General features: G+C 39.5%; 1 long non-coding RNA gene across 1 annotated transcript in view; it reads right to left on the bottom strand.

The window, feature by feature from the left end:
• The window catches only part of LOC142360909 (uncharacterized), a 49,956-nt gene that overhangs the window by 21,073 nt on the left and 15,118 nt on the right, over positions 1-13,765 (bottom strand). Inside the window, exons 2-6 of the long non-coding RNA XR_012763543.1 lie at positions 12,505-12,628; positions 7,916-8,232; positions 7,095-7,201; positions 6,431-6,562; positions 3,036-3,135 (exon numbers count right to left, since the gene is read on the bottom strand). This is a non-coding gene — a long non-coding RNA (uncharacterized LOC142360909). The remainder of the gene's footprint in view (positions 1-3,035; positions 3,136-6,430; positions 6,563-7,094; positions 7,202-7,915; positions 8,233-12,504; positions 12,629-13,765) is intronic.

Here is a 13,765-nt window from a genome sequence, read left to right as displayed (position 1 = left end):
TGCAACTTCATAAATTAGCTGGTTTTACAGCTTGTACTGTACTAGCATCTTCACAGCCACATTGAAAAAAAACCCACAAACCCAGTTGATGCTGCCACCCTTACATTACCATATGCTTCTCTTGCAGATAGGAAACAGGATATCGTTCTCTTTCTGCAGGTTCTGTGCCAACCAGAAAGCATACTATTGACAGAATCTGACAAGTAATATATGATTATTTTTTTTTTACCACACTGACTGTAATTAGAGTGAAAAGAGGAGCCAGAGTAACACGAAGGCTAGAGAAATGCCCTACCACAGGGGCCCAGAGAGTTCAGTGTGCTTTTTATATCAAAAACCAAATCAAGAATGATCCAATTACGGCACACACACATACACACCCCTTCGTGGTGAAAAATAGCTGGTCTCAGATGGTTGTCTAACCTAGCAGAGAAATGCATTGCAAGACTCAATAGTAAAAAATTAAAGCTAAAAATAACAACACAAATTCAGAAATAAAATAAGAAACATTTAACTGTGACACATTGCTGAGACAGATTATGAACAGAAGCAGTACATTTCTTTTTCGGTTTTAAATGACATAGTATTTTCATAAAACACAAGCCACCTCTTGTCTAGCAGGAGCTGGCACACAGAAGCTCTGTAGAAGGGACTACAGAGAACGGGTGAGGTCAGGGATCTGACACAGGCACCTTTCTGTGCTTTTTGGGGCCAACCACACTTCAAAATCAGTCATTTCTCAATACTCTAACACATCACCGCGCCCCTTGCTCTAAATTTGTTGCCAGGTTCCCCATGAAAATAAAACACATGTCTTTGTGCTCTACATAGACACAGGTCTGTCCACGGCCTCTTAGTAATTCTGGAACCCAGTGGCCAATTTTAACCAACAGAAAGGTAGCGGGTTTCTAAAATACTAAACCCTTATATATTTTGTGAAAACAGACAAAAGAGAGAGGATCTCGCAATCCCCACTGAGGGACTGGCCACAACACTAGACACCAGAGAGTCCACCAGGGAGAAGAGGCACGCATACACACACTTTGGAAACGGCTTCATTAGTTTTGCTGTTCATGGAATTGCTTAAGGGAGAGTATTACAAAAGCAATTTTGTGCTATGGCTACTGATAGTTTATCTTCTGAGCTAAACATGGTCTGTATGCTATCTGGGAGATGTTGAGCTGATGATCTCTTTTGGCCTTAAAATCTAAACTAGCGTGTTACTTTGTCTTCAAATTTGTCACACAGTCATCTTAGTCTGAGGAGCTCTCTAAAACATCGTAGAGAAAAACATGATGGACAACACTGCTTTTCTTACTCATCTGAATTCTGCATTCAGCGCTAGACTGCAGGGTCTGTTCTTTTTTAAAATGTCGTTTCAATTTTCAGATAGATCCCAAAAAGCAGTTTTACTAACCAGTTTGAGTATGGACAGCATGTCATTTTACTGAAAATCTAACCTGGAAAGAGATCCCTCCGCAGATCGTGTCGCAACACGTCGGATTTGCAGGGAGCAGAGGCGCCGGCTCTTAGAACACTTCCTGCTGTGGCTACAGCAAGGAAGCAACCACCTTGCTACCCCACCACCCCCGGTCAGGGTGGGGTTAATTACTCCCAGGAAATAAACACTCTAGAAGGAATCCAAGTGCCTAATTTTAGACAGAATGCATGACTTCTTAGGCTACTAAAGTTTGGAAAGATTAATCACACATCTGGCTCCAGGAGAGTCTGAAAAGAATGGGAGCTCAGGTTGGGAAGATTCAGTAGCAGCCAGCACAACCCCTTGTAGCAGGGAGGGGAGTCAAGCCCATTGCCTGCAGATGTGGCGCACGAAATCCTGGCTTCACTCTGAATAACATGACTGGTACCCGCATTTAGCCGTATCTGTCATCTACAGGAAGGAAAGTACAATAGAAGGAAGGCCACGCAGAGTCCATCCTTAGGAAGCAGGCTTTTTGCCTGAAGAGGTTTCCCCAAACCTTTACCAGGACATGTTTGTATCAGCTTTATTAGAAACAGTTTCTATTAAATGACCTGTTTCTGCCTGTTCCTCCAGCAGTGATGGCTAAGGCAGGTTTAATTGCATCCTGTGAAAGCTGTGCTGCATTGCTCTTTCTGTTAAGGAAACAGAAATTAAAGCTGCCACGTGAAAACGGAACTGCTGCACCTCCATGCAGCAGCTGCCAAGTGAAGAAAAGGCATTCCAATCACCCAGACATCATTTCTGAAACTCAGACAACAATCAAACCAGTCAGTTGCACCAACTATCGCTGAGGAAGCGACGCTTTCTTAGTATGTAAAAAGATTATATTAGGTTGTTGTTTCCTTGTATTTGCGTATGAACAAAGAATAACGACAACAAGCAGCAGTGCAGCTATTTGCCACTGCATGGCATTTTCTAACACGGGACACACCCACTCATAAAAACTAGGAGCCAGAGAGAGACACTGTCTCACAGCAAGGGCGTCAGCAGCAAAAATCTGGGAACAATCCCCTGAGCAATTTCACTCTGGACAAGAGCTGCCAGCGCACATAACCCCAGTGGCAGCACTGCTGGAGAGACAGACGGGACAAAGAGCCACAATTTCTTGCCAACCCATACTGGCAAGAACAACAAAAATCTGGCCAAAGCATTCCTCATGACACAGGAGTGCTACAGATTCGTTTCCCCAGGGATAAGAATTACTAATAATTACAGCAGCACACTCTGTTCTTCAGCAAGACATGAATTGACAAGGCTCTGAGCCCCACCTATATAGAGGAAAATTCCTTTGGTCCTGCTAACAGCTATTAATCAGTACAATTCAGACCAGAATACATTAACACCAATTAGATGCAGTCAGCACTTTCAGCAACAGCTTACAGGCATACCTTTGAATACGCCTGGTTAGGAACACAAAAAGAGCTTCCTTCTCCCTGGGCTATAGTGGCTTGTCACTGCCATGTGACAGTATTACTCACCGGGTGTGGAGTTGTCAAGGCAATGACCCAAAAGAATGCTGAATATCAGTTTACAGTGTGGAACTTTCACCTACCACATGTCTGTTGGTTCATCTTCACATGCCACCTCTCGGCACAGGTTTTCTGTATCTAAGAGTCCACAGGCAGCTCCGTATTGTGAAAATAATCAACACACTGTAAATGAGGAAACATAATCCATAAATTTTTTTGAGATATTTTCTGCCAACACTGCTGCTGTGTTTGTAGCAAATTTATTTCTGTTGGCCTTTTACATATCCTGTTATACGCAGAATGACTTTTGAAACGAGGAATGTCAAGCTACAAACATGGATTTAGATTTTCAATAAACTTGGAAAATTATTCAAGATGCTTTCAAGCAATGCAATCCAAGAACGTACATCAGGTACATCACTAAGTCCTCGTTAGTCATGATCAAGCAAAGCATAACATACTAATACAATGCACTACCTTGCAAAAGATAAGAGTTAATGCTTTAACTATTGGTCCTCCAACAAAAATCCAGTTTGAGCAATTCCATCTGAGTCAGACTTCTCCTTCCTACCTTTTTAGTTTTATTAGCTATCCTGAATTTGTTTTTGAGAAGAAACTTCTAGGGGAAGAAAGGAAGGAATTTATCTTTCTTCTCTGTTTTTACTACTGCCCTAAAAAGGACAGGTATATCTGAAAAGACTGATGCATGAGACAAAACTATTTTTCCCCACTTCACCTCTGCCCCTGACTTGCTTTGTAACCTTGGTGAAGGAAAAATTCCAAAAATCTCTTCTGTCTGTCTGATATCCCCACCACCCCTACAGAAAGGGCCCTGACCATAAAGCTACAAGAACATCTGAAACCATTGCTACCACATAGACTAATTGACTAATCATTAGCCAACAGTAAAAGAAGGCAATGTCTATACAGCATAGCACTTAAGATGTGCTACATGGAATGATGAGACCTAATCCCTATTCCACTTAATACAGAAGATTCAAATATTATCTGGAATAGAAGTTAGAAGCCTGGTCTTCCCATGCATAAGTAACACTTTCACAGGAGCACTTGATAAACCCCATGTCAGAAAGGTTCTACCCTTCTGCACTGTCTTGGGAAACACAGAATATGAAATCCTGTCCTCCTGTGCAAAGCAGTGATCTGAACTGTCATGTGATACCTACACAGAGGCAAACAAATTAAAGCAGGGGCCCCAGGACTTTCCCCGGTTGTGCTTTGAGCAAACTCCAGCCATCAAACAAGGAGGTAAGAGTTCATGACTGAGTCACAACAGCCGGAGGTATCTAAGCCTGCAGATCAGGGGTAAAACTCAATCCCACATTCAGCCTTGCCTCAACTTGAAGGCTCCCTGCTCAATGTGAGCATCTTCTGGATTGGATTCTGAGGCACCCAGCTCACCTGTAGCTCAATCTATACCCATGCTGGGACACTTGGTTGCTCTAGGTATGCAAAGCTTGGGGTCTGGTGTTCCTACGGTGTTTTCTGAAATCAGCCTTCAGTCACTTCTGGAAAGATTCCACATCACTTAGGAGTTCTACACATTTAAATACTGTTTCAATCCAAAATTCAACTCTTTGGAAGCATTCTACGTATATGTTGGTTAGGCTTGCCCACAAACCGCAGGAGACTAGGGTGCCCAGACTGAACAGCAATAAAATTACATTGGGCCACCCTAATCTGTTTCCCCTTTTTTCTATAGTTCTGCAAGTTGGAGGGGGACTAATTTACCATTTTAAAACCCCTAAAGTAATAAAAAAGTGTGTAAAATTCATCTTGACAGTGCTAAATGAGTTTCAAACCAGATTGGTGAATGCATGCAAATAGAAATGATCCAAATTAAAGCAACAATCAATCACAGATTCACAGAATGGTTGGGGTTGGAAGGGACCTCTGCAGATCATCCGGTCCAACCACCCCTGCCAAAGCAGGGTCACCAACAGCAGGCTGCACAGGACCACGGCCAGGCGGGTCTGGTATTTGTCTTACTTTGTAGGAAGGAACTCACTAATGCATGTAATACTAACCAAAACAACCAACCACAAGTTTGGGGGATGCACTGTGTGTTAAACACGCAACCAGAATCTGCCTGTAACAGATTATACCAAAAAGAACATGCCTGTAGAGACGGATATTTCCATTTGCAGCTTCCAATTAAAACATGCATTATTTATAGCAGTAGAACCTTTGCCTGAATGCAACGAGACAAAGAGTTCTTTGTCAACCCTGTCACAGCCCCTAACGTATGCTGAGGCTGCATTTTGTGGAACTACTGCTCTATGAAAGGTCCTTCCTGACAGCAAAGGGAAGTAAGAAGGAAAGGGAATGCAAGGGACAGTTTGTTCCAGAGGAAGCACAGCTAACAGCTTTGTAACAGTCACACAGAAAACCTACCCGAGCTTGCCCTCGGACTCGCATAAGCTGACATTCAACAAACCACACACACATCACTGCTTACTGGTTTACACTGAAAGAACACAAATCATAGTAACTCAGATGTTCCTAGAAAAATTGTGCTTGGAGCTGGAAGCAGACTTGGAAGATTTCTAATCTATGTGGCAGCTGAACTAGAAACTAATTGTTTACTGATCTAACTAGATTTAAAATATTTTATATTAAGAAATTATAGTTTTACATGATAGCCACTTCAGTCTTCCATTAATAGCTACTCCTGAATGACCAGGGTGTGTGGACTTTTGACAGGAGGTTAGTATTCCAAGATGTCTTACACAACAAACAAGAAACATGCCAAGATTATTACTTTCTGTATCTAAATTTTGTTCCTTTTCTAGAGAGCAAGAAAGCATTTCTGATAGATCATGTCATATCCACATTGAAAGATCACTTACAAAGACACACCAAAATCCTTCACTTCACTGCAGAATAACCGTATTGCCTGAGGCTGGTACAAAGGACAGATTAGAATGTGGCTCAATAAATCATACCTTATATGTACAAAAACTGCTATCAGCAGTCAGTCTTTTCAGTAAACTAGCTAATGCTGAATATTTCTGCCCACTTACAATACGCTCATAATTATATAAAAAAAGAAATAAAGCACTTCTTTTATATTCAAGATCCCATTCCTAATTAACTTATGAAGCCTATTATACAGCTTGCACTAACAACAGCAGGAAAACAATGGCAAAAAAAAAATGCCAGCACATTAAAAATTCTAGTGGGTATCCAACTGCACCATGCTATACATGCAGCTCTGCCACTCCAAGCTGTACTCTTGCCTGTTCTCAAATGCCAAGGTTGAGCCTGGTGCTTACATGAAAGACATAAAAACAGGATAGAATGCCACCAGAAGTCATCTGCAGTAATTACTAGTAATTTAGTGAGTGGTATAGACCACCTTTCACAACGCTACAGAATAAAATCCCTGGAAAAGTAGGTACTATATTGCTTACACCACAATTGTCAAGGTGACATCAAAATGAAATCTCAGTTCACTTACCAACTATTATAAGTCCCCTTGCGCTTTTTGCAGGATTGGGACTGTTCATCTGAGTTTTGGCTGAATTCCAGTTTGGTTAATTAAATTTCACATATCCTCTCTGCAGTTCACATCTTTTGCTACTGCTAAATGCTATTAAACAATCAACATGTTAAGTCAGCATCCTCTGGGCCTAACATAAACAAGGATCAAAATATTTCCCTAATGCAAACTGAGTGAAAAGCTGCTGGAATCCTTCAGAGTAAAGTACTGCTCTTGTTGCAAATGAGTACTTACCATTCAAGCAATTTCAAGTTACAGAACCATCAGACTATTGTACAAGCAAGTTTAAATGACGCTATTTAGATTGTATTAAAGAAAATACTTCCCATCAGTAATTATGTATGTGCTCAGTTGCAAATGTCCAATTATTATATTTTCAGATGAAGAGGAACCAAGTGTTTATGACTGGCAATGCATTTGCAACCTTTTCTCTTCCAACTGTACAACAGGAAGATGAGGTCTGTAAGGCTCATCAGTTTCTAACAACATAAACATTTTCTTCTCTGAAAAGTGTTTTGCTTTAATTGTTTAATAAAGATTCTACCTACAGTTTGCCAGTAGCTAGTCCCCACATAACCCTTCTACTAACATTCTTCTGTACATCAAGAAATCCACAACTTACCTGAAGGGAAACTTGTATCCTTTTGAAGTAGTAAGTTCTTTACCACTGTGTTTAAGAGAACAGCGTAGGCACACTTCGGTCACTCTTTGCTTCTGTCTGGAAGGAAGCTGTGATATTAGGGTCTTTTTATTTTCAGCAAGAGTTACATGTCCTGCGTAACACTGATAGCTAATAACACACTCCACAAAACCACCGCAGTCAAAGAACAAATCTTTAGAGTCTTAAGAGTAAAACCAGTCCTCTAACAGCCTAAAAATCAGAAAGTATTCCATTCTCCCAATTTAATCTTTTTTTAAAGTGATCCGTTTCTGTTTGGCTAAATAAGGTACGGATGTATTTGATCACTGAAATTTCAAGTCAAGTTTATTTGATGTCATATTTCAATGTTTTATATATACACTTCAACATTGGATTAGTTCATGATAATAAACACATCTTGTTATAAAAAATAACCACGAAGAAATTTAATTTAACGAAATTTTTCTACCACATTATGAGTGGTATGGCATGGGTAGATTTTCTTTAAACATTTACTGTCTTATATAGAGACCTGTATTAAAAATGAGAGATGTAGCACAGAAACCACCCATAGGGTTGGTTCACTGTCAGCTCTGGTACATTCCAACAGATTCTGCCTTGAAATGTCAAACCCTTCATTTGTAAGCAAGCAGAATGTACCAGCAAGAGGTAATCAGAACAAAAATCAACACGTCCACCCTTTGTGCAACACAAATCTCCACGCTCCTCTCAGCACACTGGAGTTACCACCTGGAACGCATACAAAGCTTTTTGGGAAAACCATTCTAAGTGCTTTCAATTACCACGTAAGGACCATTTCTTCTCTTCTTGCAGATAACCCCGGCATTCAGCACAAAAATCTGACAATACCAACAGCTTCTTCATTTGCTGGGATGCTCTGGTGGGAGTTTAAGCATGGAGAATCTAATGTTCCACAGGAAGTGACTTGAAGATACGGGTGGGCTGGGAACTGTTTAATGAGGCTCCTGAACCCAGGTGATATTTCTTAATGTATTTTTGAAGAAGTTGTTTCTCAGGGGAAGAACAGCAGCAAAAACTACAGCCAAATGCCTCACCGGTGTGATGTCAGCACATGTGAATGTCCAAGCTCTTCTGAATGCTGTAAAAAAAAAAGTATCAGACATTAGTACCATTAGCAGCAGTGAGCACTGCACAAACAGAGGCAGTCAACCACTTCAGCCTGTCATTGTTTTACCTACCACTGCAGTAAGTTAGTGGAGTTTGCACCATGTTTCCAGCAGTATTTCTATTTTACTGTCAGTTGTGCACCGGTGGATATACCTATTCTTTGAAAATAAAGCCTCTGTACACGCAATAACAATTTAAACTCCTACAAGCACAAGTGTCCCAATTTACTTCTTAGTCTTAATAGAACCTACACGCATTTACATCCTTAGGATACAATTGCACCAGCGTGCAGCCACACACACCGAGATGCACTATTTGCATATATCTGCATATAATTCCAGCTCATCGTATTGAAATCTGCAAGCCAGTCTGAATATACTGAAAAGCTTTGACCTTGCATTTGTCATTTCATTCTACCTATTCTGCATGACAGAGGGACATACCTCAACATAAAGAGCTTTACTGTCACACAAACACTGTCAAGGATTCATTCTGTATTAAAATGTGAGGTCTCCTGCATACTTACTACGGGTCTAAACCCTGCACTGAAACAGTGGAATTATCACCTGATCCTAATAAAAACCTCAGTTCTTTTAGATTCAGGGAATACCAAATCTAGAATCTAAACCTTTGGATTTTGGCACTTCCCCCATACAAGGCCAGCCTAGAATACAACTGTATACAGGCTGTAAGAGAACCCAGACCGAGACTTGTCTCAGCACTTGTTACTTAACATCACACAATCAGATTTCAAAACTTACCAATTTGTATTGCAAGTTTCTCTGAATTTAAGGTTTTCCTCAAACAGACATTGAGGGTCTGTTTATTTTGGCAACAACTATTTGCAGCCTGATGAGCTAGGAAGTTAAAACAGTCACCTACAGTAGGATTCATCCCACATAACGTTAGCCAAGGGGCATATTATCTTCCAGATTTCCTCTGTTAAGTTGGCTGTAGGCAGGCAGCAAGTAACCCTAACAGGGGTGAATTAGCCCACACATTTAAGTAATGTCTCATATGAAACTAAGATGTCTTGTGGGTGATGATGCCCATCATTCTCCTTTGAGTATAGAAGGGGATCCACAAAGCGGTCAGATTAAACAACTAAGTTGGCTAAAATTAATTCTCAGACTTAGCAATGTTTACATCACACCAGTTTAAAAACCTCCTGCTCGGTGCTGCTAGTATTTACAGGTTTTCTATACTCAGGGTTGGGATACTTAGGTGGTGGTGTTATTTATATGAATGCAACAAGCAAAACATTCTAGACTTTCTTGAAGTATGCTTCATCAGAAAAGCATACCTTAATCCTCCCTTCCCCTCACACCTACCACAAAATGTAACTGGTTGATCTGGCATGTAAGTAAACATTTTGCTACACAGGCATAGAAAAATTTGCATATTCAAGCTCAGATTTACACAAAAGATGAAATATACTCCCATACATTTTTATTAAAGCAGCACAGAACTCCCCCTATCTCTATTATCATCAGGAATGCACAACTTTCAGGAAATCCTCCTGCAGCCTTTGACAGCAAAACTACAAAATTGCAAACCTGTTGGACTCTGTGCCATCAGCAGCAACCATCTGACTCTTTCAAGCCATCAAGCAAGGCAGGTATCTCCAGCAAATTTACATCTCTTCTTCTACATAACTCTAAGTTCTCGATAAGACAAAAGTCTTAAAGTAAAAAAGACTCTGTTGCAAACAGCCCAGTTGCATACACATTTTAAGTCTTGAGTTTATTACACACATAAACATATCTACTTATCAATACATGCAGAGATGCACTTTAAAATTAAATTTCACTCTAATCCTGAATTTTGATGAGCAGTTGCCACTGTAGATTTCACTATCTTGTTTTTCATTCAATGTATCTGGTAAATTCAAAGCATAAATAATCTTAACGGGTGAGAGCTTGAATAATGAAACTCTTTTCTAATTGAAAATCAGTGAACAATATATATTTATTCATGAACTAAATCAGATTACTGGAAAAGTTTAGAGGTGACACTTTTCTGTCTATTTCGTCACTGAAGTTATGCCATCCTGAGTCTTGCTCACTCTCAGATCCATGTGCTCATGTATGATTTCTGCCCTCTACACCTCACTTTTGAATACAGCCCACGAAATCAGTGAATGGGCCCTATGTGGGTGTAAAGTATATGCTTGGGGACTGGAATATGGTTGGGATGGGTTTGCTTACGGGGTTGTTTTTTTTTTTTCTTTCTTTTTTCCTTCTTCAGTATTCCTACATTTTGTTGTATTTCTGATACAATTTCTGAAATAGGGGGTGTTATATCCTAGTGGGCTTAAACATCTGAAGACTATTAGACCTGAAACAAATTACTTAAGAAAAAAAAAAAACACCCTTAACTGTATTTACCCAATCCAGACAAACTGTTTCACAAGTGGCAATTTCATACATCCAAACTATTTAGGTCTGGAACACTATGCAGACAGGAACTAACTGTTTTGCAAATATAAATTTTTACATACAAGAAAAGAGTACTTTCAGACAGTGTTATCGTTTACTCTTACAGACAATGGTTAAAACATTCGCTTCCTGATCTCATTCATTACAGAATAAGTTTTGAACCTATTAAAGAACAATCCTATTAACTTCAAATGGAACTAGTTCCACAGCAAAAGTTAAGCATGCATGTGGAAATAGGCACATTGTTAATATGCAAGCAACAAAACCTTTGATTTCTGTAAGTAGGGCTGACTGATTACAAACAAATGAAAAAGTATATGCTTGTTAAGTAATACTGCAAAAAGAGACAAAATACTATGACAGGTATTACAGAATGCCTTATTTAAAAAAATAGATTTTCAGTAGCACGGGACTTAACAGTCCCCTGTCATGCTTGGCTGTATCCTGTAACTAACACTTATCTGATAGGAGAGGAAACTGGATTTCTTGTGCCTACTACAATAATGCATAAAGAGTAATAGGTTACCAGTGTTCCACTCCATAGTCTGTGGAGTTCACCACTACCATTCCCCTCAAATTTTCCAACTACTATTTTCTCCTGCTCGTGTATTAGGACATACATGACACATCCTAGAAAGTAAATAACTGCAAATAATTATCTGTCTTTGTAACAAGGCCAGAAAGTGACCATTCCATTATGCAAATTTCCCCCATTTTTTGTTACAACATTTGGATAATGTTAACAATTCTGCCTTTTTACACAGCTGCCACAAAAAACAGGAAAAAAACCTCTTCCTTATTCTTCCGTTACCAGATACTGAAAAGGTCTCTGTGAAGGAACTTACTTTAAGCTCACTATATCTTATTGCTTTCAATAGATGCATTTCCAGATTTTAATTCTGGCATCAAAAGACTCTCCAAAAGGCATACTAGTTCTGTAATCAGAATTACCTTTATTACGACAGATAAAGAAACAGGGTAAATTAAGCTTTCCCCCACATAAGTAGCAAACCAAAACAAATCAAGCCATCTCTCCACCAACCTCTGCACATCTCAAAAAGTGACTTGTGGACATTAGCTTAACTTAGTTTAAATCTTTCAAGTTTAAAAAAACCAATGCAAACAGTACATCATTTACCATACAGAGTTTAAACATACAAGAATCTAACATTTAAACAGCCTTTAAGGCTGCTACGTACACACTTTGAGCATGTACTTTGGCTTTACTAAGACTAGCTAATGCTCCCACTCATCCCATGACACACTCTGCCAACACTGCAAAATGACACGTGTTGACACTGTCAGAAATGGGATCATTTCCTCAGTCGGCGGGGGCGGGAGGGTGGAATCAAAACACTACAAGCAAAACTGCAGACAAAATCAGTGTGAAAATGCAGCATGGGGCACCTAATACAGCAAATTCAGACATGCAGTTAGTGAATTAACGCATTTCTGGTTTTATACAAGTCACTACCATTTGTCCCAGTATCCCTTCACACAAAGATTCAGATACTATCACCTTCTACTGGTTATTTTTGTATTTATCACATGAGTGTTCCATACATCTTCCAGCACAGTCTACGCAGTAGTTACAAGAAGAGTCATAAAGAAGGGACGGAAAGCAATCCCTTTAAGCAAAAAAGCCTTCACAGAACCAAGCTCCCAACAAGAATATATTTAAATGTTTGACTTGGCTTTTATTGATGGGTAGGAGTGCATACATTGGAGTGTGGTGTTTTGCTGTTGTTTTTTAAAAGCCAACAGACTTACAGAATTTGTCCAACAGAAGGATTATTTACACTTACCTACTATATGAACAGAGTCAACATTTGCAGGGCATCTCACTAGCGCGTGTTCGGAAGTGCTGCTGCAGAGAGCTTGCATCAATGGAGGCGCAAGAGCAGATCTCTCCTTTGAAAGGCTTCTCACCTACCAGGAAATGAAAAGTAAATATGAAGGCTGTAGTATCTTCTATGGGAACACAAAGTGTGTGGGTGAAATTCAAAAGAATATCAGCGTCTTAGCATCCTCAAAGCCACAGCTCATCTTTCACAGGATCTTCTTGCTAATGAAGCACGATCTTAAATAATGGTCTAGGCAGCTAAAGGCTACAGTCTGTTTTACCAGTAGGAGACCTACTGCATCTAAACTCGGCTGCCACCATAAGTGTAATCAGGAAAAACTGGCCTGAACCATTTCCAAATTTAGTTTTGATCTTTTTGTCTGAATCAAAGTTCAGAGGGCCAGCTTTCAGCATACTCTATGTCACCAATTAAAAACAAACAAACAAAGGGGAAATGTAGCAGAACAGGAAATTTTCAAGCAGCAGAAGGAAGTGACATTAAGGGAAAATAATTTTAAATTAATGAAGAAAGCACATAAAGAATTTTCTGTAAAGACAGCAATGGCAACATTTAGGTAACAAATACAAAGGAAAGTGACAACTTTCAATAAGAAAAACATTGAGAGGTACATTCTTACAGGACTAGCCTCCCCTTTCATCTACATTCCCACGGACAATTTCTAGTTTACAATTTTTATCTTCATATTTTTCTGATGTACTAAAATTCTGAAATATTAGCCTTACAGTGCCAAACCTGAAATGAACCTAACCACTGTCTGAAAAAAAAAAATCAAATAGAATCACAGAATGGTCAAGGTTCAGTGGAATCTGTGGAGGTCATTTGGTCCAGCCCCCAAATAGGCAAACCTATTTTCATTTTTGCAGCCAAAAAAACCCCATAAACCTAACAAACAAATACATTTGAGTTAAAAAATAATGAAAAGTGAATATATGTCAAGAATCTATGTCCTAACACCAACCCTGGTATAATAACAGAACTCCTCAAGGCAGCATTTCACACCAATGTCATTACAAGTAACTCTGCAGCTCCATTTTTATTAGTGTTATCTTTTAAGAATTAATGCAGGGGATATGACATTGCGTGATCACTACATAGTCAGCATGATGTCAAAAACAAAGCATTTTTTGCAAGCTGAGCCCCAGTTGTCGATGGAGAACTAAACAGGAAGAGGCTGATGACATTTTCAGGAGCAACTGTCATT

Source organism: Opisthocomus hoazin, chromosome 3 (assembly GCF_030867145.1).
Source record: "Opisthocomus hoazin isolate bOpiHoa1 chromosome 3, bOpiHoa1.hap1, whole genome shotgun sequence".
NCBI classification, from domain to species: domain Eukaryota; kingdom Metazoa; phylum Chordata; class Aves; order Opisthocomiformes; family Opisthocomidae; genus Opisthocomus; species Opisthocomus hoazin.
Note: the sequence above shows the minus strand (reverse complement) of the source record. Positions and strands in the feature narration are given on the sequence as shown.